The sequence below is a fragment of the Hyla sarda genome, chromosome 4 (genome assembly GCF_029499605.1).
Source record: "Hyla sarda isolate aHylSar1 chromosome 4, aHylSar1.hap1, whole genome shotgun sequence".
NCBI lineage: Eukaryota > Metazoa > Chordata > Amphibia > Anura > Hylidae > Hyla > Hyla sarda.
Genome location: NC_079192.1, coordinates 252,828,694 through 252,854,171, shown reverse-complemented (window position 1 = coordinate 252,854,171; position 25,478 = coordinate 252,828,694). Strand labels below are relative to the sequence as shown.

The 25,478-nt window shown below is 40.8% G+C and overlaps 1 protein-coding gene across 2 annotated transcripts in view; it reads right to left on the bottom strand.

The window, feature by feature from the left end:
* Positions 1-25,478, bottom strand: part of CNTN1 (contactin 1) — a 194,639-nt gene that overhangs the window by 116,712 nt on the left and 52,449 nt on the right. For both annotated transcript variants that reach the window (XM_056573941.1, XM_056573942.1), the window contains exon 2: positions 6,439-6,522. The gene's annotated coding sequence lies outside the window, so the exon portion shown is untranslated. The remainder of the gene's footprint in view (positions 1-6,438; positions 6,523-25,478) is intronic.

Genomic DNA, 25,478 nt, shown 5'->3' with positions numbered 1-25,478 from the left:
GCAGCTCTCGTGGATGCCGGACTAGCAGGACGGATCTGCGCAACTTTCAAAGACAAGCTAGGCCAGAAAAAATGCCGGCCTCAGCCTAAACTAAACTGTGAGTTCTAACCTAAATCCCTGCTAAAGCTAGAGTGACTACTGGACCGAAACTAAATCCCCTAAATCCAGTGGAGTCTACGTTTTAGAGTCTACGGACTCTAAAACGCTTACAGTCCCAACCACTGTCAATCTCTAAGAGACTTTGCCTGTATAGAGACTGTTCCGGTTATGAAGCTTGCATAAAATCTTCAGTAAAGTTCCAACTGTTTTCAGCAAACTCTCCGGTTGTGGACATTCAATTATTCTATACCTCCCTATCGCTCTTGGGAAGGGTGGTGGTAGGACAAGCGTTACAGAGGAGCCCCCACCCTGGTGTCACGAATATAAAGGGTTAACCAGACACCCTTTAGTCACCGCACAGCTACACCCCCTATACCCTACTCCCCCAGGCTATCACAACAGGCACTTCATACCAGCACAAAATAAGATTACAGCTGGCTTCCTGATATTTAGAGCTGTTAGACAACTTGTAAACCAGAGTGAGTATTCTTGTCTTATGAGCAGGTGAGAGTAGAAGACATAATTCTGATTCCCAATTCTCCAAAAATGGAAGGGGAGGTAAATCAGGTAGGGATGGACTCATGGAGTAGATAGTGTGTGGCACAACAGACCAGAGCCAATGCATCCTCTGAGCAGGTTTTATCCCGAGGTAACAGGTTTATGGTAGGATTTTGATAAAAAAAATAACACAGCTAGGTCCCTCTCCAAGAACCCCCCTAAAGTGATTTGCAGTAATCCAGGACTGTGCAACATCTGTACTTGAGTAAAAGGACGGGTTCTCCAAGATCGGTAACAAAGGGGAATACATAGGTGAGAAGAAAGAACAGGTCATTATATTTTTGCAATGTAAAATGATTAAACCAAAAGTTGGGTGAAAGTCCACCTATGTTATCTGATCATTTCATTTACGAGTCATGCCGTATACTTATGTATTATGTAATGTAATATCCTCAAAATGCAAAAAAAAAACGTTTACATAGGCCCTAATTTACTATTGCAAATCCGACATGTTTTGTCGGGTTGTGCGCCAGATTCTGTCTGCGCCAGATTTTGCACCAGAATTTGTGCCAGAATTGAAAAAACACCAACTAACTCTCCATTTTGGTAAGAAAACCCAGATTAAAAAGGGGCGTGGCCAGTGGGAAAAGGGGGTGTGGTCCCCAAAAGGGGCGTGGTCCCGAATTTTTCATAAAAACCCAACATATTTAATAAGGTTTCCACATAAAATGTGGTTAATTTGAGCCAAGGAAAACCCTACAGATCAGTGCATGTGTTTAAAAAAAAAAAAAAAAAAAAAGCAAAGTGTAGGGAAAGTGGGAAATGTAGGGAAACCTTAGTAAATACCTTAAAAAATAAATTGTATGGAATTAAAACCCACTAAGAAACCTACACTCCACTCTTAGTAAATAACGGCCATAGTCTTTATTAGGAATTTATGTAGGTCAATTAGGATACCATGTACCAGTTGCTGTCCCGTCCCCCCCCCCCCCCCCCGAGTCATCACTGTACGGAGCTAAATTTGCTCAGTGCATGATGACTCATGATACAGGGGCCCGAGTATTGTGACATCACAGCCACGCCCCTCGTGATGCCCCGCCCCTCAATGCAAGTCTATGGGAGGGGGCGTGACAGCCACCACGCCCCCTCCCATAGGCTTGCATTGAGGGGGGGGAGCGTGATGTTGTAAGGGGGCGGAGCCATGACATCACGATACTCCAGTCCCCTGAGTCATCACGCACTGAGCAAACTTAGCTCCATACAGTGATGACTCAGGGGACTGCAGGAGAGATTACGGGGGACCCCAGCAGCGAAACCCCCATTATCAGACATCTTATCCCCTATCCTTTGGATAGAGAATAAGATGTCTAGGGTGGAATACCCCTTTAAGGACACCGCCTGTTTTTACCTTATTGACCAAGACCAATTTCTTTAATCTGGCCTGTGTCTATTTAAGTGGTAATACCTCTGACATGCTTTTACTTAGCGATGCGATTCTGAGATTGTTTTTTCTTGACATATTGTACTTTATGTTTGTGGTTAAAGGGGTATTCCAGAAAAAAACTTTTTTTATATATATCAACTGGCTCCAGAAAGTGAAACAGATTTGTAAATTACTTCTATTAAAAAATCTTAATCCTTTCAGCACTTATGAGCTTCTGAAGTTAAGGTTGTTCTTTTCTGTCTAAGTGCTCTCTGATGACATGTGTCTCGGGAACCGCCCAGTTTAGAGGAAATCCCCATAGCAAACCTCTTCTAAACTGGGTGGTTCCTGAGACAGGTGTCATCAGAGAGCACTTAGACAGAAAAGAACAACCTTAACTTCAGAAACTTTCCAGACCGAAACATCAGGTATATTATTTATGGTACTTCTAGTACACCAACATATTATGAATGTAGCTAACTGAGAAGTTTTCTGTAAGGGTGCATGCACACCACGTTTTTGTTATACAGTTCCCGTATACAGTTTCAAGTAGTATTCCACAACATTGAGCTGTCTTCACATGGAATAATTAATCCCAGAAGTTTGAACTGTGCCTCCCTTTCTTGTGAACCCATGTATGTGAATGGGATATCCACAACTCTATTCACAAGCTACATGGACATGGGAATGCTGAGATTAGATCTATTCAATGAGAATGGGGCTGATAGCACTATTAATGGACTGACACCTCCTGCTCAATGGAATGCTGTTCCCAGGAATCCTACACACAGACACTGTGCTCAATGGCAGTAGTGAACACACTGCTTATGTACAGGATTTGTTGATCAAGTGCATACAAATGGCATGCGAATCTTTCAACAGTGGGCAGGACATGGCATTGGCATGATGTCTTTATGAAACATATGACCTTCTTGTCTTATGAGTCCAAATCTGAGGTTTGAAGCGAACACATATAGAAGAACACCATTTCAGTAGGCCCTCCAACAGATTTAACACAGGCTAAGGTGAAGAATGGCATAACTTCCCGAACCATTTTCTCTATTTTTCTACTATTCACACAATGTTCTAAACAAGAAGACGGTTAGCCAGTGGTAAAGGATGTCAACTATACTGGAAGCGTAAAAATACGCAACATGCGCTACAGCCAGGCAAAACTGCAGCATTCAGGAGAAGCAAGTGTGGACACGTTTCGGGTAATACCCTTCATCTATGCAGGCATTGGTGCATAGATGAAAGTGTATTACCTGAAACGTGTCCATGCTTGCTTCTCCTGCATGCTGCAGTTTTGCCTGGCTTTAGCGCATGTTGCTGTTTTTATCCGTTTCCTATAGAGTTGACATCATTTTACCACTGGCTGACCGTCTTCTAGTCTGCAATTCGTATGGAGTTTCTGGCCAGGTTGGCGATCATGTGAGCGGACTTTCTATTATCACACAGTGTTATACTAATTTTAGAAAAAGAACATTTTAAAGTAAGGCCTTGTTTACACATAATAGAGTCAACATAGATTTTGATGTACAGCATTAAATGGAAAAAATGAATCGTGTACTCACCATGTCCACCGCTGCAGAAAAGGAGGCTTCATGGAGGGGTGAAGACAATTGATGGGGGGCTCAGAGGCAACGACATTCGTCGTTGCCTCTGAGCCCCCGTCAATTGTCTTCACCCCTCCATGAAGCCTCCTTTTATGCAGCGGTGGACGCGGTGAGTGCAGGATTAATTTCTTCATTTACTGCTGTACACCAAAATCTATGTTGACTCTATTATGACTCTTATTGACTCTATTTCATGTCTTCTGCTTATCCGTTCACCACAAGCACCACCCCACTATTCCACAACATTGAACTGTGCCTCCCTTTCTTTTTTTTCTTTTTTAGCTATAGATTGTGGTGTAGATTCTGTGCAGAAGTCCACATCAAATCTGACGACAAATCTTAAACGGTGTATATTACCTAGAATGTTTTTTCCCAGTTAGAGGCAGATATCTTTTTTAAAAAAAATATCTGTTTCTATTATCTGCTTTTATTTAATTTGCTTTACATTACTGTGTAGGCTGCCATCTTTTCTGAGCAGGTTTTAACAGCATCTAACGATATGCTTTACAGCAGGACCCATGGACCATAGACAACAATAGAGAGGACCTCGCCCATTCACATGAATTTAAGTCGCTACTGAACATTCTCTGTGACCTTTTCAGAGGTCATTGTATGATGCCAAATGTGGAGATGCCGACCTCTGTTGTGAATAGTAGTGGATCCAGTGTTATCATGTACTAGTGTCACTGTACTCCTGTCTTTGATGATAGGGAGGATTCTGCTTTTGTACAAAACAGGAAGTCCCAGTTTAGTTTAAGGCCTAGTGGCAAGAAAAGAAACTGAAAGATTTAAATAGGCACTGTCAGATAAAAAAAATCTTTTGATATGTTGTAAAACATGCAAAACCAATAGGTTTTGCAATTGCTTTCATTAGAAAATGTTCAGTATTTCATACTGAAAAAGCCAGTCAAACAATTGCCCCCCTGCCTGCTTGGACACATACTAGTCCTGCTGTGTCCATGCATCATCACCTATGTCATGGACACACTTCCTTGATTGACAGCTGTGAGCGCAGGGCTCACAGCTGGAGGAAAAATCCTCCCACTGTCAGCTTGTGTCCCACTACTGTCAGTGAGGACAAGCTGGGAGTTGTAGTTTTGCAGATCCTTTGCAGATGTTATGCTGTGTTATATTTGATCTAGTGCTCTACAGAAACAATGCTAAATACTGAACAACTTTCCTGAGAGGTTAGCACTGTTGCCTAGCAGTGCTAGGTAATATTCATCATATTATTGCAAACGTAAATTTAACTGAAGAATGACTTTGAATGACTTGGTCCATCTACATAACCCCTGTCCACATGCCACATTAGGACATCATATCATAAGAGCATCATATTGCCATCTATAAGTCAGAGCAAAGAGACACTGCTCAGGATTTTTTGCTTTCCTGGATGACACCCACTGGGTATGTATTGTACATAAACATCATGTATTTGAATGGACGCCATGTAATTGTACATAAACAGGACAAAATAGTAATGCTACATTTTAGGCTGCTGGCAAGATTCCTAACCATAACAGCCGATTCCCAAAGGTTAAAGGGGCGATGGCGATCCACCATAAGGTGATTTTAGTATGTAGCTGTCAGACAGTAATGGACATGCTTAGGAAGGATCTGCGCTTGTCTTGAGGCTAAATGGCAATGTTGTGAGATTACCATAACACTGTGGCTAGCTTTTTGTAAACTGGTATTTCCTGAATTACTTTTCTTTTTCTTTACTACAAATCCCACAATTCCATTTTCCTCCCTCCCACACATCAGCCACCCCACCCATTGAAACATAAATGAGCTGCATCTATTCAAAAGACCTGTGGTTTTCAATCAGGGTGCCTACAGCTGTTGCATTAGTTGCAGATTGATCTCTCTCCCACCAAGTGATCCCTCCACCCATTGAAGCAGACAGGCTCCCTCTCATCAACTTGTGAGTCAGGTCTCGGTCGCATTGCAAGCTGGGAAAAATCTGAGACAACAGTAATTTTGTATGCTGGTAAAAATAAATATTGGGCTGAAAATCACATAAGAATTGTGAGAAAACCATCACACACAGGTACAGACACTATGTTATGAACTACAGTAACTTTACAGCCCCTGTAGCATAGTCAAATAAAAAAAATTACTGGAATACCCCTTTAATACAGCCAGACCCATAGTGATCAAAGTGATGCATGTCCACCTTTAGGTGTATGATTATAATATATTATCATTACCCTCTAAAAGAGACCGTCTAGCAGCAAGTCATTGGCTCCAAAGTCACCTCCACATGAGGTTGTCATCTACTGGACCTTAAGGCCCAGGATTTTCTGATACTCTGGTGTCCATTCAGACTGCATGTAAGTAAACTGCATGTAAGTTCACATGTAAGAAACTGGCCAGAGCCCCAGAACACAAGGACCAAAGTGGTAACTGATATATTTAAAGTAGAGAAAAAAACTGATAAACTGCTATTGCATTGTAAAACCCCTTTAGAGAGGAACAACAAGGTTTTGCTTTACTATAATCACATTTATTCTTAAGAAGCCATTCCCCTAAAGCATAACATAGCTGTGTATAAATTGACATTCCAGCTGATAATCCTAACAATGAATTAGAAGGGATATGGGCCTGATTTTAGAAACAATCCCCAGTGTCTGAGGCTTTAGTCCTGCATAACACCATTTATAGAGCACTGCAGTGAACGTGCTGCAGAAAGGGCGTAAGGAGTCAGCTATCACATAATCCTGACTCTGCACTTTACACTGAAATACAACAGTTTTAACACATCTTCCATTAAAATCTATTTAAAGAACGGATGCCTCTTACCTGGACTCCTCCACCAGTTGGCTATTGAGAATAGAGATGAAATACGGATGTCTGTCCCATCAAACTGCTCCACATAGTATCCGTCTGCAGCAGAAATAGGAGATATCACAATGTGATCTCAGGAAAAGTCATGCACAGAATATGCTCTGTCCTTTCTGCAATAATCCGCTACATGCAACATTCTGTAACCACTGCAGAGCCCCCCTCATAGCAGACATTTTATGTCCGAAGCCCAGGATTCTCTTCTTTTAGCCTATCAGCCAAGACATAGCTCCTGTATGTATACATTTCTTGTGACTGCAGTGACTTGCAGAAAAATCTCGTAGTCAGTAGACAGTGCTCAGAGACAGTGAATGAGAGCTGCATGCATAATTCAATGCATTAAAATCTTCCTGCACTTCCTGTAGTCACTGGTATATCCAGTAATGGGATATTGATTGCTCGGACAATTCAAGTCAGGAGATTTTTTGTTACGTTTTTCTGGAAACACGTAGATAAAAAGGTGAGTACATGTATACCAGAAATATGCTGGTTAGATTTAGCACGGTGGAATTTCTGCGGCAGATGTTTCTATGACAGAAATCCAAATTCCAGCGGGTTTTTAAGGTTGCTTAGCAAACACCAAAGATAATCTTTATAAAGAAACTAGCTGAGTACCCGGTATTGCCTGATTTTTCCTACCTAATCCTTGTGGGGGAGGAAAAGCACCACAGGAAGAAGTACTTTCTCATATCCCGACCTCATAGCCCAACCTCATATCCCAACCTAACAACTTGGCCTCATGTCCTGTCCTCATATCCCGACCTTATATCTCAACCTTATATCTCAACCTCATATCCCGACCTTATATCCCAACCTCATATCCAGACCTCATATCCCAACCTCATATCCAGACCTCATATCCCAACCTCACACCTCGGCCTCATGTCCTGTCCTCAAATCCCGACCTTATATCTCAACCTCATATCCCGACCTCAAATCCAGACCTGATATTTCATCCTCATGTCCCGCTCTCATATTTCGTCCTCCTCTCTCACCCTCATATCCAGTCCTCATATCACATATCCCATCCTCAGGTGGAGCTAAATTGTAATGAAGAGATTGTAGGCCGAAAATAGAAGGAGGCGTGGTTTTGTGGAAGTGGGCGTGACTTACAAGTTGGACCAATGCACAAAAAGGGTAGAAAATAAAAGGAGTGTGGCTTAAATGGTGGGTGTGGCTTTGAGAGATGGGGTGTGGCATGTAGGAGGGGTGTGGCCAGACTGACGCACTCACCAGGAGATGCAGAGCCGAGCTATTAGAGTCCTATATACTTGCATGGGACTTAAGACAAAAAAACATCTTTCACATAAGGGGGTAGGTTAGGGGTAATTATTTAACAACCCAATTTTTTTTTTTTTTTTTTACATAAAAGTAACGTGTACTAAGTTTCATCAAAATATCTCCAGCCATTTGGAAGTTATGCTGGAACATACATTTCCCATATACTTGCTTGGGACTTTAAACAAAAACCCCTGGGGGTGGGTTAGGATTAATTTATCTATCATATGTTTGTAGTTGACATATAAGTGACATGTGTACCAAGTTTTATTGAAATATCTTCAGCCATTTGGAAGTTATGCTAGAACATACACACACACACACATACACATAGGGGGAGATTTATCATTGCTTTTAGAGCATTTTTTTGTCTATGATTTGTCCCAGTTTAGACGCAAGCAGCATATTTAGCGACTTTTATGTCTCTTTTGATATAGACAGTTTCACTCTTTTTGCCTACCCGTAGAACATTTTCTTTTTGCCCATGCAGTGGTCGCGTATTTATAATTAGCGACTTTTGTCAAAAGTCGCTATTTTATGCGCAAAGGTCCTTTTTTAGGCGCAAAGCTACACCACCTCCCAGAAGGCGTGAGAATAATTTCTACCTTCCACAATTCATCCTTTAACCTCTTGTGGATGACAGTGTCCCACTCCCCTTCTATGTCATGTGCTCAGGAGCCGAGCGCAGGTCATAGCTGGGTGGTCCTGGCAGCCATCTGCCACCAGGACCCATCTCTAATGCCAGACATCACCGATCACGGTGATGACCGACTTTAACCACTTAGACACCGCAATCAAATTTGATTGTAGCGTCTAAAATGCAAGTAAAAATGTCCCGGCAGCTCTGTGAAAGTAAATAAAAACACCTAACCTGCCAAATTCAGGACCCGGGAAAGTGTCTACTTCCCTCTCTCACAAGTGTCCAGAAAAAGTGTATGTGGTAGAGCGATTCCTACCACAGCAGAGCTGCGCAAAATTCATCATCCTGCTGCACCTTCTTGATAAATAAGATGCACGCTAGAAAATAGCTCTACCGCAGACATTCTTTGATAAATCTGGGCCAGTGAGTTTTATATATATATATATATATATATATATATATATATATATATATATATAGATGGTCCTTCCACTAGATATTTTAGTATTCCCCAGAGGGACCTAGTTGATTTCCTAAACACTTTCTCCTCATGGTCCATAAGCTCATGGATACCCAGGATACAAATATGATTTCTATATGCAGTCCAACAAGAATGTTTACTTTATGCCCCTTGTGTAAATAAATAAATAAAGGTGCAAAACTAGTGCTTAAAGGGGTACTCCGCTGGAAACATCTTATCCCCTATCCAAAGGCTAGAGGATAAGATGTTAGATTGCGGGGGTCCCTCCGCTGGGGACCCCCACCGCGGCACCCCTGTCATTCGGTGCATGGAGCAAACTATGCTCCCTGCCCGATGGCTGGCAATGCCAGCCGCCATGCCCCTTCCATTCACGTCTATGGGAGGAGGCATGACCACTATGTGCTAGCCATCACGCCCCCTCCCGTAGATATGAATGGAGGGGGAGTGGTGTGACATCACGAATGCAGAAGCAGCAAGTTCAGCAGTGGGACCCCCGCATTCCAACATCTTATCCCCTATCCTCTGGATAGGGGATAAGATGTTTCCAACGGAGTACCCCTTTAAAACTGCTGAATACTGAAACAAACAGTGTGTCTTTTTTGAGAGTTACAGTGATATTTGTGGTTGATATAGTTAGATAAAGTGTATAATTCGCCCCCAAATTAACCTATACTGTACATTTCATAAATATCTTAGTTCTGATGTAAGAAGGTTTCACGTGGATGGCTTCAGTACTGTGGTTTTACAAAAAATATTAGCACTTGGTGAATATTTAGAATATAGCGATATATATTCTTAATGACGAATATTATTTATTTATTTATTTATTTTTTTCATGGTAAACATCACAATGATGTGTACTGTGTAAAAAAAAAAAAAAAAAAAGGATCATCCCTCCCTGCTTCCAGCTTGTGGTCCAAAGAAGGCTACAATATTATTTACTGTATGAGAATATTCCCGAATATCGGCACTTCCAGATGACACTGATTCCTCCCTTCTTTTCGCTTGTGAAGGATGTAAATACAGTTGTCAGAGGTTAGCAACATCCCTAGCGACCAACAGGAATGTAGTTAGTTGAAAGATATAATCATGCATGTGCACTATACAAATTTAATTACGAATTTCGCATGGAAAAAAAGTGAACGAATATGCGAAATTTGCAAACATAGGACGAATATTCGTCCAAATATTCGCAAGATATTGCGAATTTTAACATGGCCTATGCCGCTCATCACTAATTGTCTTACAGGCCTTGTATCTCAATGCCCAATAATAAAAATGTAATAATGAAATTTTATAACATTGAGATAATTTTTAAGGAAAAACTAACATCTTGCATGGACCTAAGTATTCAGATTTTTTACTTTGGGTACGAATACTTAGTTGAAACCAATTTTCTCTGGGATGGGGAACGTCAGTGAAAGCCATTCTTTGGTCTCTCCAGAGTTGCTTTGATATAAAATACACTGCTCAAAAAAATAAAGGGAACACTTAAACAACACAATGTAACTCCAAGTCAATGACACTTCTGTGAAATCACACTGTCCACTCAGGAAGCAACACTGACTGACAATCAATTTCACATGCTGTTGTGCAAATGGAACAGACAACAGGAGGAATTATAGGCAATTAGCAAGACACCCCAATAAAGGAGTGCTTCTGCAGGTGGTGACCACAGACCACTTCTCAGTTCCTATACTTCCTGGCTGATGTTTTGGTCACAGAATGCTGGCGGTGCCTTCACTCTAGAGGTAGTATGAGACGGAGTCTACAACCCACCAAATGGCTCAGGTAGTGCAGCTCATCCAGGGAGGTACATCAATGCAAGCTGTGGCAAGAAGGATTGCTGTGTCTGTCAGTATAGTGTTATGAGGATGAGGCGCTACCAGAAGACGGGCCAGTACATCAGGAGACCTGGTGGAGGCAATAGGAGGGCAACAACCCAGCAGCAGGACCGCTGCAAACAACCCATCAGCAGGAGCACTGCCAGAGCCCTGCAAAATGATGTCCAGCAGGCCACAAATGTGTATGTGTCCACTAATACGGTTGAAACAGACTCCATGAGGGTGGTATGAGGGCCCAACGTCCACAGGTGGGGATTGTGCTTACAGCCCAACACTGTGCAGGACATTTGGCATTTGTCAGAGAACACCAAAATTTGCAAATTCGCCACTGGCACCCTGTGCTCTTCACAGATGAAAACAGATTCAAATTGAGCACATGTGACAGACATGACAGAGTCTGCATATGCTGTGGAGAACGTTCTGCTGTCTGCAACATCCTCCAGCATGACCGGTTTGGCGCTGGGTCAGTAATGGTGTGGGGTGGCATTACTTTGGGGGGCCGCACAGCCCTCCATGTGCTTGCTAGAGGTAGCCTGACTGCTATTAGGTATCGAGATGAGATCCTCAGACCCCTTGTGAGACCATATGCTGGTGCGGTTGGCCCTGGGTTCCTCCTAATGCAAGACAATGCTAGACCTCATATGGCTGGAATGTGTCAGCAGTTCCTGTAAGAGGAAAGGAAGGCATTGATGCTATGGACTGGCTTACCCGTTCCCCAGACCTGAATCTGACTGAGCACATCTGGGACATCATGTCTCACTCCATCCACCAACGCCATGTTGCACCACAGACTGTCCAGGAGTTGGCGGATGCTTTAGTCCAGGTCTGGGAGGACATCCCTCAGGAGACCATCCGCCTCCACATCAGGAGCATGCCCATGCGTTGTAGGGAGGTCATACGGGCACGCAGAGGCCACACACACTACTGAGCCTCATTTTGACTTGTTTTAAGGACATTATATCAAAGTTGGATCAGCCTGTAGTGTGGTTTTCCACTTTGATTCTGAGTGTGACTCCATATCCAGACCTCCATGGGTTGATAAATTTGATTTCCATTGATAATTTTTGAGTAATTTTGTTGTCAGCTCATTCAACTATGTAAAGACAAAAGTATTTCATACAATTAGTTCATTCATTCAGATCTAGAATGTGTTATCTTAGTGTTCCATTTATTTTTTTGAGCAGTGTATATATATATATAATGCTTGGGACAGAGTACCACCTTGGATGGACTACATTTATCTAATCCTTTTCCACCACAAAACTTACGGCTCATACACTGGCAGTTTTGTACTCAGCGGTGGCATACCATTTTATTGCTACATGTCAGATTGTTGAGAGTTGCAGTGATGGTTTACCTTCTAGAAATTCCTACCATCTGTATACAGGATCTTTGGAGCTCAGACAGGGTGACCATTGGGTTCTTGATCCCTTTTATTATTCTATTAAAGAACTATGGGGACCATTTTTTTTGTATCATTGTTTAAATCTGTGCCTACACACAATCCTGTCTCTGAGCTCTTCATGCAGTTATTTCCTCTTCATGGTTTGGCCATGATATGCATTGTCAGCTGTAAGACCTTATATAGACAGGGTTGTGTCTTTCCAAATCCTGTCCAATCAGCTGAATTTACCACAGGTGACTGTAATCAAGGCGTAGAAACATCTCAGAGATGATCAAGAGAAATGGGAAAACCCAGACCAAAGTTTCAAGTGTCAAAGCAAATGGGTCTGAATATGTTTGTCCATGTGAAACTTTAGTTTTTTCATTTGAAAACATTTACTAAAATGTCTATAATTCTTTTTGTGACTGTGTCATTAGGAGGTACTGAGTACTCAGTCATGAGTAAAATTAGATTTTTATTTTATTATAGCACATGACCAAAACATGAAAAAAATGTGAAAATAGTCAAAGGTTCTGAAAAACTTCTATATCAGAATGGGAGTTGAAGCTTTGGAACATCTGGAGGGCCACAGTGTGAGACCCCTTTTCTAAATGCACCGTAAGGGCCAAGTCATTTCTCCCCAGAGATATTCTGGACAGATATTCCTTATGCCGCTGCTATTAATTAGTGCCATGACCACACGGGCGTGCGTTGTTCTCACTGACGGCAATCCAGTCAGAACCGAATTTCTACTTAAAGGGGTACTTCGCTGGCCAGCGTTTGGAACATTTAGTTCCAAACGCTGTGTGCGCACGCTGCGGGGGTCGACCCCGCCCCTTCATGTCATCAAGTCACACCCCCTCAATGCACGTCTAAGGGAGGGGGCGTGAACTAAATGTTCTGAATGCTGGCAAGAACATTTTGGAGAGTCGTTTTTCTAATGGAATTGACAACATCATTTTTTAATTATCTAAATATGCTCATAAAGTTCATGTATATTTCATGTTTATAGGGTGATGGCTTTGTTTTTCTATTGCAGTGCTCAAAATCCCCTGTTTCTCTTCACATTAATGTTAAATGGGTTTGCCTTGTGATTATAATGAAACTCTAAAAAGTATCAGTTTGAATAGATATCATGCAATGTTACCATGCAGTGGAAAATCATTTTAGAAGTCCAACCTTCTAAAAAGGGGTTGTGTAAAGACAATCTACACTTTTAAGTAACTTTTCAGGATTAGTTGCCATGTGTACATGTGTTCATGTACATCAGAAGTAGCCCTATTTCCAGCTATTATGTAGCGTGTATATGCCATTGTTAACCAGTTTTCTTCTGTATCTCTATAGCATACCTCCAAAAGCAGCAGCATGGAAAATATCACAGAGCAGTACTCTAATCTGTGGATCCAGCACTGGGGTGAGATATAACACTCACTACAACCTGTAGCCCTTTCACTATATATCTATCCTTCTCCTGCCTCAGTCACATTAACTTCCGCCTTCTCCAACCTTCCCACCCTGCCTCCCTTCACTATAGACCTCTATGATCAGCTATAATCTGAGACTTCGGTGAGCTGATCTGTCTGGAGTAGATTTTTAGTAGTTTTTGCAGAATGAATAATGAGCTTGAGAGGGAGGAGAAGCCTTAAGATAAGCCTGATGAATGGGCATTTATGTTATAAAAGATATTTCAACTTCCAATTTCCTTGTATTATTGATTTAACCCCTTAAGGACGCAGGACGTAAATGTACGTCCTGGTGCGGTGGTACTTAACGCACCAGGACGTACATTTACGTCCTAAGCATAACCGCGGGCATCGGAGCGATGCCCGTGTCATGCGCGGCTGATCCCGGCTGCTGATCGCAGCCAGGGACCCGCCGGCAATGGCCGACGCCCGCGATCTCGCGGGCGTCCGCCATTAACCCCTCAGGTGCCGGGATCAATACAGATCCCGGCATCTGCGGCAGTTCGCCATTTAAATGAACGATCGGATCGCCCGCAGCGCTGCTGCGGGGATCCGATCATTCATAACGCCGCACGGAGGTCCCCTCTTCTTCCTCCGTGCGGCTCCCGGCGTTTTATAGACATATTTGGTATCGCCGCGTGCGTAAATGTCCGAACTATTAAAATAAAATGTTAATGATCCCGTACGGTGAACGGCGTGAACGAAAAAAAATTTAAAAAGTCCAAAATTCCTACTTTTTTAATACATTTTATTTTAAAAAAAATTATAAAAAATGTATTAAAAGTTTTTTATAGGCAAATGTGGTATCAAAAAAAATTACAGATCATGGCGCAAAAAATGAGCCCCCATACCGCCGCTTATACGGAAAAATAAAAAAGTTATAGGTCATCAAAATAAAGGGATTATAAACGTACTAATTTGGTTAAAAAGTTTGTGATTTTTTTTAAGCGCAACAATAATATAAAAGTATGTAATAATGGGTATCATTTTAATTGTATTGACCCTCAGAATAAAGAACACATGTCATTTTTACCATAAATTGTACGGCGTGAAAACAAAACCTTCCAAAATTAGCAAAATTGCGTTTTTCGTTTTAATTTCCCCACAAAAATAGTGTTTTTTGGTTGCGCCATACATTTTATGATATAATGAGTGATGTCATTACAAAGGACAACTGGTCGCGCAAAAAACAAGCCCTCATACTAGTCTGTGGATGAAAATATAAAAGAGTTATGATTTTTAGAAGGCGAGGAGGAAAAAATGAAAACGTAAAAATTAAATTGTCTGAGTCCTTAAGGCCAAAATGGGCTGAGTCCTTAAGGGGTTAAGCAATGCAAAGTTTGTTGAACTTTTAGTTCCTTTTTTAAAAATAAAAAAAATTGTGCATGTTGTTACCACTAGGTGGAGCCCAAGAGCTTACTAAAGCACAATAATGTTTTTTTTTTGTATTCACTGTTTTAATTTAAGCTTCAGTTAAAATTATGTACTTATGTTCTGTGCCTTTATTAAAATAAATAAATGTTATTAATGTAACAGAAAAGCTATGACTACTATAATAATATCAAATTGATCATCAAAGAAAATTGGAACTGGAAAAAAATAATTAATACACTTTAAATTTCCTTTTTTCTCACTTCTACAAAAGGATCTGACTGTTTACATGCTTTCTTCTTAGGCAGGCCTTGCATTTTTTTCAGACCCTAAGATTTTGATGCTCAAAGATAGTTATAAATGATAACAACAGAAGAATCTGTAGCAGAATTCCATTAAAGGGGTACACCGCTGCTCAGCATTTGGAACAAACTGTTCTGAACACTGGAGCCGGTGCCGGGAGCTTGTGATGTCATAGTCCCGCCCCATCATGGTGTCATGCCCCACCCCCTCAATGCAAGCCTATGGGAGGGGGTGTGACGGCTGTCACACACCCTCCCATAGGCTTGCATTGAGGGGGTGGGGCATGACATCATGATGGGGCAGGAGTATGACATCACGAGCTCCCTGCGCCACCGTTCGGAACAGTTTGTTCCAAACGCTGAGCAGCGGAGTACCCCTTTAATTTGATTTTTATAGCATAGTGCCTAAGAAAGAATCCCTAACACTGTTAAAATTGTGCAGAAGGAATATTCTATATTTTCTAGAACAAGCCTCAAAAAAATTTAGAAAACTGAAAATAATTATACTTAAAAAAATGTAGAAATATGACATCATATATTTCTAGCACTTAACAGAAGGTATTTGTGCAATAGAATAAACCCATGCTGGGAAGTAAATTGCATTCAACCTACAGGGCAATTTTAACCTTCAGTGTTTTTCTTCAAAAAAGGAAACAGCAATAGAGTGCTCTATAGGAGACGTGAGTTTGGTACATTTTCTGAATACAAAAGATAGCTAACTTGAAAGAGACTAAAATACTAAAATTGCACATGACACTTTGAAAGCTATTAAGGTATTCACAGCCCTCGTATTTCTCCAGTAGCCGTTAACAAAACTTGTTTTTCGTTGATTCTATGAAGGATATATTTACAAATACCAGCAGTAACATCTAGCCAACATTTTATAAACTGCACTTTCCTTGTTGCGGTTCTATTAAATACTGTTTGTTGTAAACAGAACAATTTACAATTGACATCTTCCTGACATTTATCTACTATAATATCAGCAAAGAATCTGTTTTTCATTTCACCCATCATTTAGCTTGTTCCAATGGTTCCAATGTATGAGTGCAAGCTCAGCACACAGGCTCAATATGTGTGCAAAACCAGAAGATGGGAAGGTGATTTCCATTACAGCAAGAATGGAATGAATACAGTGTCAAAGCAACTAGACCACCAAAGCAAAGGTGGCTCAATACTAAGGGATCCTGGAATCACTATTCAAAAGTGAACAGTTGTAGGATCTTTGGCATTTAACAGACAGTGCCATCTTATATATATATATATATATATATATATATATATATATATATATATATATATATTTACACAGTCATGGCCGTAAATGTTGGTAGCCCTGACATTTTTCAAGAAAATGAAGTATTTCTCACAGAAAAGGATTGCAGTAACACATGTTTTGCTATACACATGTTTATTCCCTTTGTGTGTATTGGAACTAAACAAAGAAAGGGAAGAAAAAAAGCAAATTGAACATAATGTCACACCAAACTCCAAAAATGGGCTGGACAAAATGATATGCACCCTTTCAAAATTGTGAATATATAAGATTGTTTCAAGCATGTGATGCTCCTTTAAACTCACCTAGGACAAGTAACAGGTGTGGGCAATATAAAAATCACACCTTAAAGCAGATAAAAAGGAGAGAAGTTCACTTTGTCTTTGCATTGTGTGTCTGTGTGTGCCACACTAAGCATGGACGACAGAAAGAGGAGACGAGAACTGTCTGAGGACTTGAGAACCAAAATTGTGAAAAATATCAACAATCTCTTGGTTACAAGTCCATATCCAGAGATCTAGATTTGCCCTTGTCCACAGTGCGCAACATTATCAAGAAGTTTGCAACCCATGGCACAGTAGCTAATCTCCCTGGGTGTGGACAGAAGAGAAAAATTGATGAAAGGTGTCAACACAGGATAGTCCGGATGGTGGATAAGCAGCCCCAAACAAGTTCCAAAGATATTCAAGCTGTCCTGCAGGCTCAGGGAGCATCAGTGCGAACTATCTGTAGACATTTAAATTAAATTAAATGTTTTGTCAGGAGACCCAGGAGGACCCCACTGCTGACACAGAGACATAAAAAAGTAAGACTACATTTTGCCAAAATGAACTTGAGTAAGCCAAAATCCTTCTGGGAAAACATCTTGTGGACAGATGAGACCAAGATAGTGATGTTTGGTAAAGCACATCATTCTACTGTTTAACAAAAATGGAATGAGGCCTATAAAGAAAAGAACACAGTACCTACAGTGAAATATGGTGGAGGTTCAATTATATTTTGGGGTTGTTTTGCTGCCTCTGGCACTGGGTGCCTTGAATGTGTTCAAGGCATCATGAAATCTGAGGATAACTAATGGATTTGGGGTCGCACTGTACAGCCCAGTGTCAGAAATCTAAGTTTGCATCCAAGATCTTGGGTCTTCCAGCAGGACAATGACCCCATACATATGTCAAAAAGCACCTGGAAATGGATGGCAACAAAGCGCTGGAGAGTTCTGAAGTGGCCAGCAATGAGTCCAGATCTAAATCCCATTGAACGCCTGCGGAGAGATCTTAAAATTGCTGTTGGGAAAAGGCACCCTACTAATAAGAGAGACTTGGAGCAGTTTGCAAAGGAAGAGTGGTCCAACATTCCGGCTGAGAGGTGTAAGAAGCTTATTGATGATTATAGGAAGCGACTGATGTCAGTTATTTTTTTCCAAAGGGTGTGCAACCAAATAATAAGGATGGCAATAATTTTTTCCAGCCCTTTTGTGGTTTAGTTCCAATACACACAAAGGGAATAAACATGTGTACAGCAAAACATGTGTTACTGCAATCCTTTTCTGTGAGAAATACTTCATGTTCGTGAAAAATGTCAGGGGTACCAACATTTACGACCATGACTGTGTAAATATTATATATATCTATATATACTTTATCTGATATTGCAGTTCAGTTCTGCCCTAGTCTCATTCAAGAACTGTAATCTTTAAAGGGGTACTCTGATGGAATTTTTGTTTTCTTTTTTTCTTATCAACTGGCTCCGGAAAGTTAAAGTGTACCTGTCGTCAACAAAAACTTTTTATATAATGTAGATAATACCGTTATATGTATATTTGTAATATACATTTGTTTAAAAATTGTGTATATTTTTGGGTGAAAAAATGCTGTCCCTGCAGCTATTGTCTGTGTGTCTCTATGAGGAGTCCAAAAACAGGAAGTGAGGGCAGGACAAGCAGGGATCTGTGCAGACTCCTAGCTTGTCAATCATCCTGATGTATGAGCCATGTTATAGAGCCTCAGTGCACACTGTCCTGCTTTTTCTTAGCGCACAGAGCCCTGCTTGTCCATCCTCACTTCCTGTGTTTGGACTCCTCATAGAGACACACATGCAATAGCTGCAAGGACAAAAATATACACATTTTTTAACCATTGTATACTACAAATATACATATAATGGTATTATCTACATTATATCAAAAGTTTAGCTGTTTAGCTTCCTAAAGAAGAAGTTGAGTTGTTATTTACTGTCTGACCACAGTGCTCTCTGCTGCCACCTCTGTCTGTGCCAGGTGTCCAGAGTACAAGCAAATCCCCATAGCAAACCTTTCCTGCTCTGGACAGTTCCTGACATGGAAAGGTGTCAGAAGAACACTGTGGTCAGACAGAAAAGAAAAACTCAACTTTCTCTGTAGTATACAGCAGCTGATAAGTACTGGAAGGAATAAGATTTTTTAAATAGAAGTAATTTACAAATCCTTTAAACTTTTTAGCACCAGTTGATTTGAAAAATAAATGTTTTCCACCAGAGTACCCCTTTATGTAGTCAGACATGTGCGAATCATATACCAATGAGATGGTTTAGTAATATAGCTAGTATAAATCATTATCACTACTATATTTTTAAATGGGCAATGTCAAAATCAAATTTCGTTTATAAAATTAATTAATTTGATATAAATCATGGCTTATTAAAAAGACCACTAGGGGTCCCCATACCATCCAGAACATAAGCCGCATAATCCCCAGAACATCATCTTTGTCCCAGCTGAAGCACAGGCAGGGACAAAGTCCAGGAAGTAAGAATGGGACTATTACTTCTCTGTGCTTTCTCCTGTCCTGTCTATCAGACTACTATCTGAAAAAAAAGAGAGGAAGGGGTTATATAGCAGCCTACAGTGATTGGATGAAGAGACCCAGGACAGCACAGTAGTTTTAGGGAGGAAGTTAATGCATGGTGAGTTAGGGCGGGCTTAGTGCTTGCCTTAGACACGCCCCTCCCTGAGCAGTGGATGTCAGAATGAGTGAGCAGCAGAACAGATGGATTTGTGAACCAAATGCAGAAGATGGACACACAAAAAAGACATGAAAAGCCTCTGCATGACCTAGTGAGTAAGATATATAAGGATTATTTTTTTCTGTGATATTCCAGGTAAAATTAAGTAACACTCTTTGTTTAATAACTAAAATGGGCACTGTCTTTTTGATAAACTTTTGTAGAGACATGTGAAAAGTTTTGGTCCCAAAGAATGAGTGGGAAAAGTACACACTTAGGACATTCTCTCCCAGCTCTGTGTCTGAGACTTTTTTTAGTAAGTCTATGGGACCATCTTCTGTCATGTGCAGCAGGGAAAAGCAACATTCAGCTGCGTGCTTCTCCCTGCTCATTCTTGCCATCAGTCAAGGTATGAACCAAGTCCTCATCCAACACGTCTCTACAACATGTCAAAAGTCATTTAACCCCTTCCCGACCTATGACCTACCAGGACATGATGGGTCAGGGAAGGGGAATATGGTGCGGTCCCGCCGGTCAGGTGCACGTCATAGCCAGCAGATCCCTGCTGCTATCAGCATTTGACATCTGCCTGTAATGATGGACATCGGAGCTAGCTTCAATGTCCATCATTTAAATGGCTAAATGCAGTGATCAATAGTGATCACTGGATTTAAAGGGGTACTCCACTGCCCCAGCATTCAGAACATTTTGTTCCGAACACTGGGTGCGGGCTGAGGGGGCCGTGATGTCACGTCAAAACCATGCCTTTCATCGAGGGGGTGTGGCATGATGTCACGAGGGACGTGGCTGTGAGTCATGACCCCCGCTGGGGCAGTGGAGTACCCCTTTAAACATTAAATGCCAGTAATCCCTGGGGTCTAGAGGACCCATCTGCAGCTCCGCGATGTAATCCTGTGTTGCATATTGGTTGCCGGGAAGAACATGGGATTTACCCATCCTTCCTGGTCCTCATTGCTTAAGGCTACCTTAGTCAGGCCTATGCAATCAAGCACCGAAAACATAGATCAATGTAATGCAATTTCATTACATTGATCTATGTAATCCATCTAATAATGGCTTATGATAGGCCCCTAGTGGGGCCCAAAAATTTTTAACCCCTTAAGGACCCGGGGAGTTTCCGTTTTTGCACTTTCGTTTTTTCCTCCTTACCTTTTAAAAAATCATAACCCTTTCAAATTTGCACCTAAAAATCCATAGGATGGCTTATTTTTTGAGTCACCAATTCAACTTTGTAATGACATCAGCCATTTTACCCAAAAATCTACGGCAAAACGGAAAAAAATCATTGTGCGACAAAATTGAAGAGAAAATGCCATTTTGTAATTTTTTTAGGGGCTTCCGTTTTTACACAGTACATTTTTCGGTAAAAATGACACCATACCTCTATTCTGTAGGGCCATACAATTAAAATGATACCCTATTTATATAGGTTTTAATTTGTTGTACTTCTGAAAAAAATAATAACTACATGCAGGAAAATGTATACGTTTAAAATTGTCATCTTCTGACACATTTCTGTATCGATCAGACTTATTGATCGCCTTTTATTCATTTTGTCATGATATAAAAAGTGACCAAAAATGCGTTATTTTGGACTTTGGAATTTTTTTGCGCATACACCATTGATTGTGCGGTTTAATTAATGATATATTTTTATAAGTTGGACATTTCTGCACGCGGTGATACCACATATGTTTATTTTTATTAACACTGTTTTTTTGTTTTTTTTTAATGGGAAAAGGGGGGGGATTCAAAATGTTATTAGGGAAGGGGTTAAATGATCTTTATTAACTTTTTTTTTCACTTTTCTTTTGCAATGTTAATACTCCCATAGGGCTATACATTGATCTTTTACATAGATCATAGGATAACATAGATCAATGATTCTGCCGCTTGACTGCTCGTGCCTGGATCTCAGGCACTGAGCAGTCATTCTGCGATTGGACACCAGGAGGCAGGTAGGGGGACCCTCCTCATGTCCTACAGCTGTTCGGGATGCCCCGATTTTGCCGCGGCAATCCCGAACAGCCCCCTGAGCTAACCGGCAGTAGTTTAGTTTTGCTTTAAATTCGGAGATCAACTTTGAATGCCGCATCTAAAGGGTTAATAGCACCGCGATCAGTGCCGCACGCTATTAGCCATGGGTCCCGGCTGTTGTTAGAGGCCAGGCCTGACCCGCTATGGTGCGTTATAGAAAGGGAGCGGACTCAAGGCGTACAGGTATGCCCTAGGTCCTTAAGTGGTTAAAAAAACAAAAGTTACATTTAAAAAAAATATATATTTAAAAAAATCCCCTCTTCCACCCCCCTCTTCCCATTTTTCCAATAAAACACAGTAAAAATTAAATAAACATATTTGGTGTTGCAGCATGCGGAATTGCATGAACTATTAAATTATGATGTTCCTGATCCTGCATGTTGAAAAGCCAAATGCCAAAATTGCTGATTTTTGGTCACATTACATCCCAGAAATTTTTAAAGCGATCAAAAAGTCATATATACGCAAAAATTAAACCATTAAAAACTACAGCTCATAGCACAAAAAATAAACCAAAAAATTGCTGGAAATAAAAAAGTAAAAAAAAAAAAAATGTAAAAACATGGCATTGAAGAAACATTTTCTTTTTCAAGTTTTCCTTTTTTTTTTTTTTTACCTTAAAACGAGACTACGAGACCGTGATACTAAAAGATAATGTTTATCTAAACAGATCATGTTCTGGGTAGATAATATACTCGAAAATCACGAGAATTGTCATTAATCATTTCTAGAGCCCCACCATATTCTGTGGGGTATACACAAGTATAATAGGATTAAAATGTTATTGTATGGATGGAAAAAATACTACAGACACAAGGAGCCACTTACATTACTGTGAAGCATTTTGACTTGTCTATATAAAAAAGGATTGTATTTGTTTGCGTCCATAATTTAATAAGATGTCAGTTTTTAGCTAATTCAATTTAACTATCTCCTTCCAAAAGGGTGCATAAAAGGGCAGACTGAATTTGAGCTTTGACTTTCTAATGATGTGGGTGGGTGTGGCTAATTAGGGGCCAGGTGTATGAGTAATTAAAAAAAAAATCACCAAAAATGTTACCCAATAGATGAAAAATAAGATTAGCTGAAAATACTGACAGAAATAGAAAAAAAAATGCCTCTGCTAAATAATAAAAACATCCAACCGTCATTCTACAATATGACAGGATTATTTTATGCAGCAAAAATATGCCAGGAAAAAAAGTTGTGTGAACATGATCTTATATACTATCATAATTTATTATCCTGTATCATATATTATTATACAGTACAGTATACACTCGAGTATAAGCCGACCCGAGTATAAGCCGAGACCCCTAATTTCAACCCAAAATCCCAGGAAAAGTTATTGACTCGAGTATAAGCCTAGGGTGAGAAATACATCATCCCCCCCGTCATCATCCAGACCCCCGTCATTAACATCCTCATCATCACCGCCTGTCATCATCCAGACCCTCATCATCATCACCTGTCATCATCCCCTTGTCATCATCCCACACATCCCCCTTTATCATCCCCTTGTCATCATCCCCCCCTTCATCATCCCCTTGTCATCATCCCCACCCCCTTCATCATCCCACACCCCCCCTTCATCATCCTCTTATCATCCCACACCCCCCCTTCATCATCCTCTTGTCATCATCCGCCCTCAGTGGTCTTCAACCTGCGGACCTCCAGAGGTTTCAAAACTACAACTCCCAGCAAGCCCGGGCAGCCATCGGCTGTCCGGGCTTGCTGGGAGTTGTAGTTTTGAAACCTCCGGAGGTCCGCAGGTTGAAGACCACTGCGGCCTTCGACATCATCCAGCCCCCTCTCACCCCCCTTTAGTTCTGTACAGTACTCACCTCCGCTCGGCGCTGGTCCGGTGCTGCAGGACTGTCCGGAGAGGAGGTGGTCCGGTGGGATAGTGGTTCCGGGCTGCTATCTTCACTGGGGGCGCCTCTTCTCCGCGCTTCGGGCCCAGAACAGAGGCGTTGCCTTGACAATGACGCAGAAGTACGTTGGCAATGAACGTACCTCTGTGTCGTTGTCAAGGCAACGTGACTATTCTGGGGCCGGGCCCGAAGTGCTTTGAAGAGGCCTCCCCGGTGAAGATAGCAGCCCGGAACCACTATCCCACCGGACCACCTCCTCTCCGGACAGTCCTGCAGCACCGGACCAGCGCCGAGCAGAGGTGAGTACTGTACAGAACTAAAGGGGGGGTGAGAGGGGGCTGGATGATGTCGAAGGCCGCAGTGGTCTTCAACCTGCGGACCTCCGGAGGTTTCAAAACTACAACTCCCAGCAAGCCCGGACAGCCGATGGCTGCCCGGGCTTGCTGGGAGTTGTAGTTTTGAAACCTCTGGAGGTCCGCAGGTTGAAGACCACTGCGGGTGGAGAGTTCACTCGAGTATAAGCCGAGGGGGTTGTTTTCAGCACGAAAAATCGTGCTGAAAAACTCGGCTTATACTCGAGTATATACGGTATATGTATTCTCTGTACATTTCGATTAATCATGCACAAGACAATACTATACAATAACAGTTGTCAAAAAAAACAAAAACATAAAAATGGGTAACCATAAATATAGTATGCGTTTTAGATAACATTACAAAGGTATAGCAATTAAGGGGGAAACGCATTGCTTAAAGGACATGGCATACTAATGCTAGCACTGACTGGCACCAGCTATGTTCAATAATCCACTGTTCACATGTAAGAACAGACAGCCTTTTGTGACATGTTTTCTACTGAGCCTTATGTGACAAATACCTAAATACATCATGACCGTACCATTATCTTATTAATGCTGATATAAATACTGCTAAATTATATTGTTTTACTAAAAGATAGTAGGGAAGTGAAGATTATATGAATGGGTATGTGTTTTTGTTACTTGTATCATGTCCATTTCAATTAGGGCAAGTTTCATTGAGCATATACAAAAGCTTAACCCCTTAAGGACTCAGCCCATTTTGGCCTTAAGGACTCAGACAATTTAATTTTTACGTTTTCATTTTTTCCTCCTCGCCTTCTAAAAATCATAACTCTTTTATATTTTCATCCACAGACTAGTATGAGGGCTTGTTTTTTGCGCGACCAGTTGTCCTTTGTAATGACATAACTCATTATATCATAAAGTGTATGGCGCAACCAAAAAACACTATTTTTGTGGGGAAATTAAAACGAAAAACGCAATTTTGCTAATTTTGGAAGGTTTCGTTTTCACGCCGTACAATTTATGGTAAAAATGACATGTGTTCTTTATTCTGAGGGTCAATACGATTAAAATGCTACCCATTATTACATACTTTTCTATTATTGTTGCGCTGAAAAAAATCACAAACTTTTTAACCAAATTAGTACGTTTATAATCCCTTTATTTTGATGACCTCTAACTTTTTATTTTTCCGTATAAGCGGCGGTATGGGGGCTCATTTTTTGCGCCATGATCTGTACTTTTTTTTGATACCACATTTGCATATAAAAAACTTATAATAAATTTTGTATAATTTTTTTTAATAAAATGTATTAAAAAAGTAGGAATTTTGGACTTTTTTTTTTTTTTTTTCGTTCACGCCGTTCACCGTACGGGATCATTAACATTTTATTTTAATATTTCGGACATTTACGCACGCGGCGATACCAAATATGTCTATAAAAAAAAATTACGCTTTTTGGGGGTAAAATAGGAAAAAACGGACGTTTTACTTTTTTATTGGGGGAGGGGATTTTTCACTTTTTTTTTACTTTTACTTTTACATTTTTTTACATTTTTTTTTACACTTGAATAGTCCCCATAGGGGACTATTCATAGCAATACCATGATTGCTAATACTGATCTGTTCTATGTATAGGACATAGAACAGATCAGTGTTATTGGTCATCTTCTGCTCTGGTCTGCTCGATCACAGACCAGAGCAGGAGACGCCGGGAGCCGGAC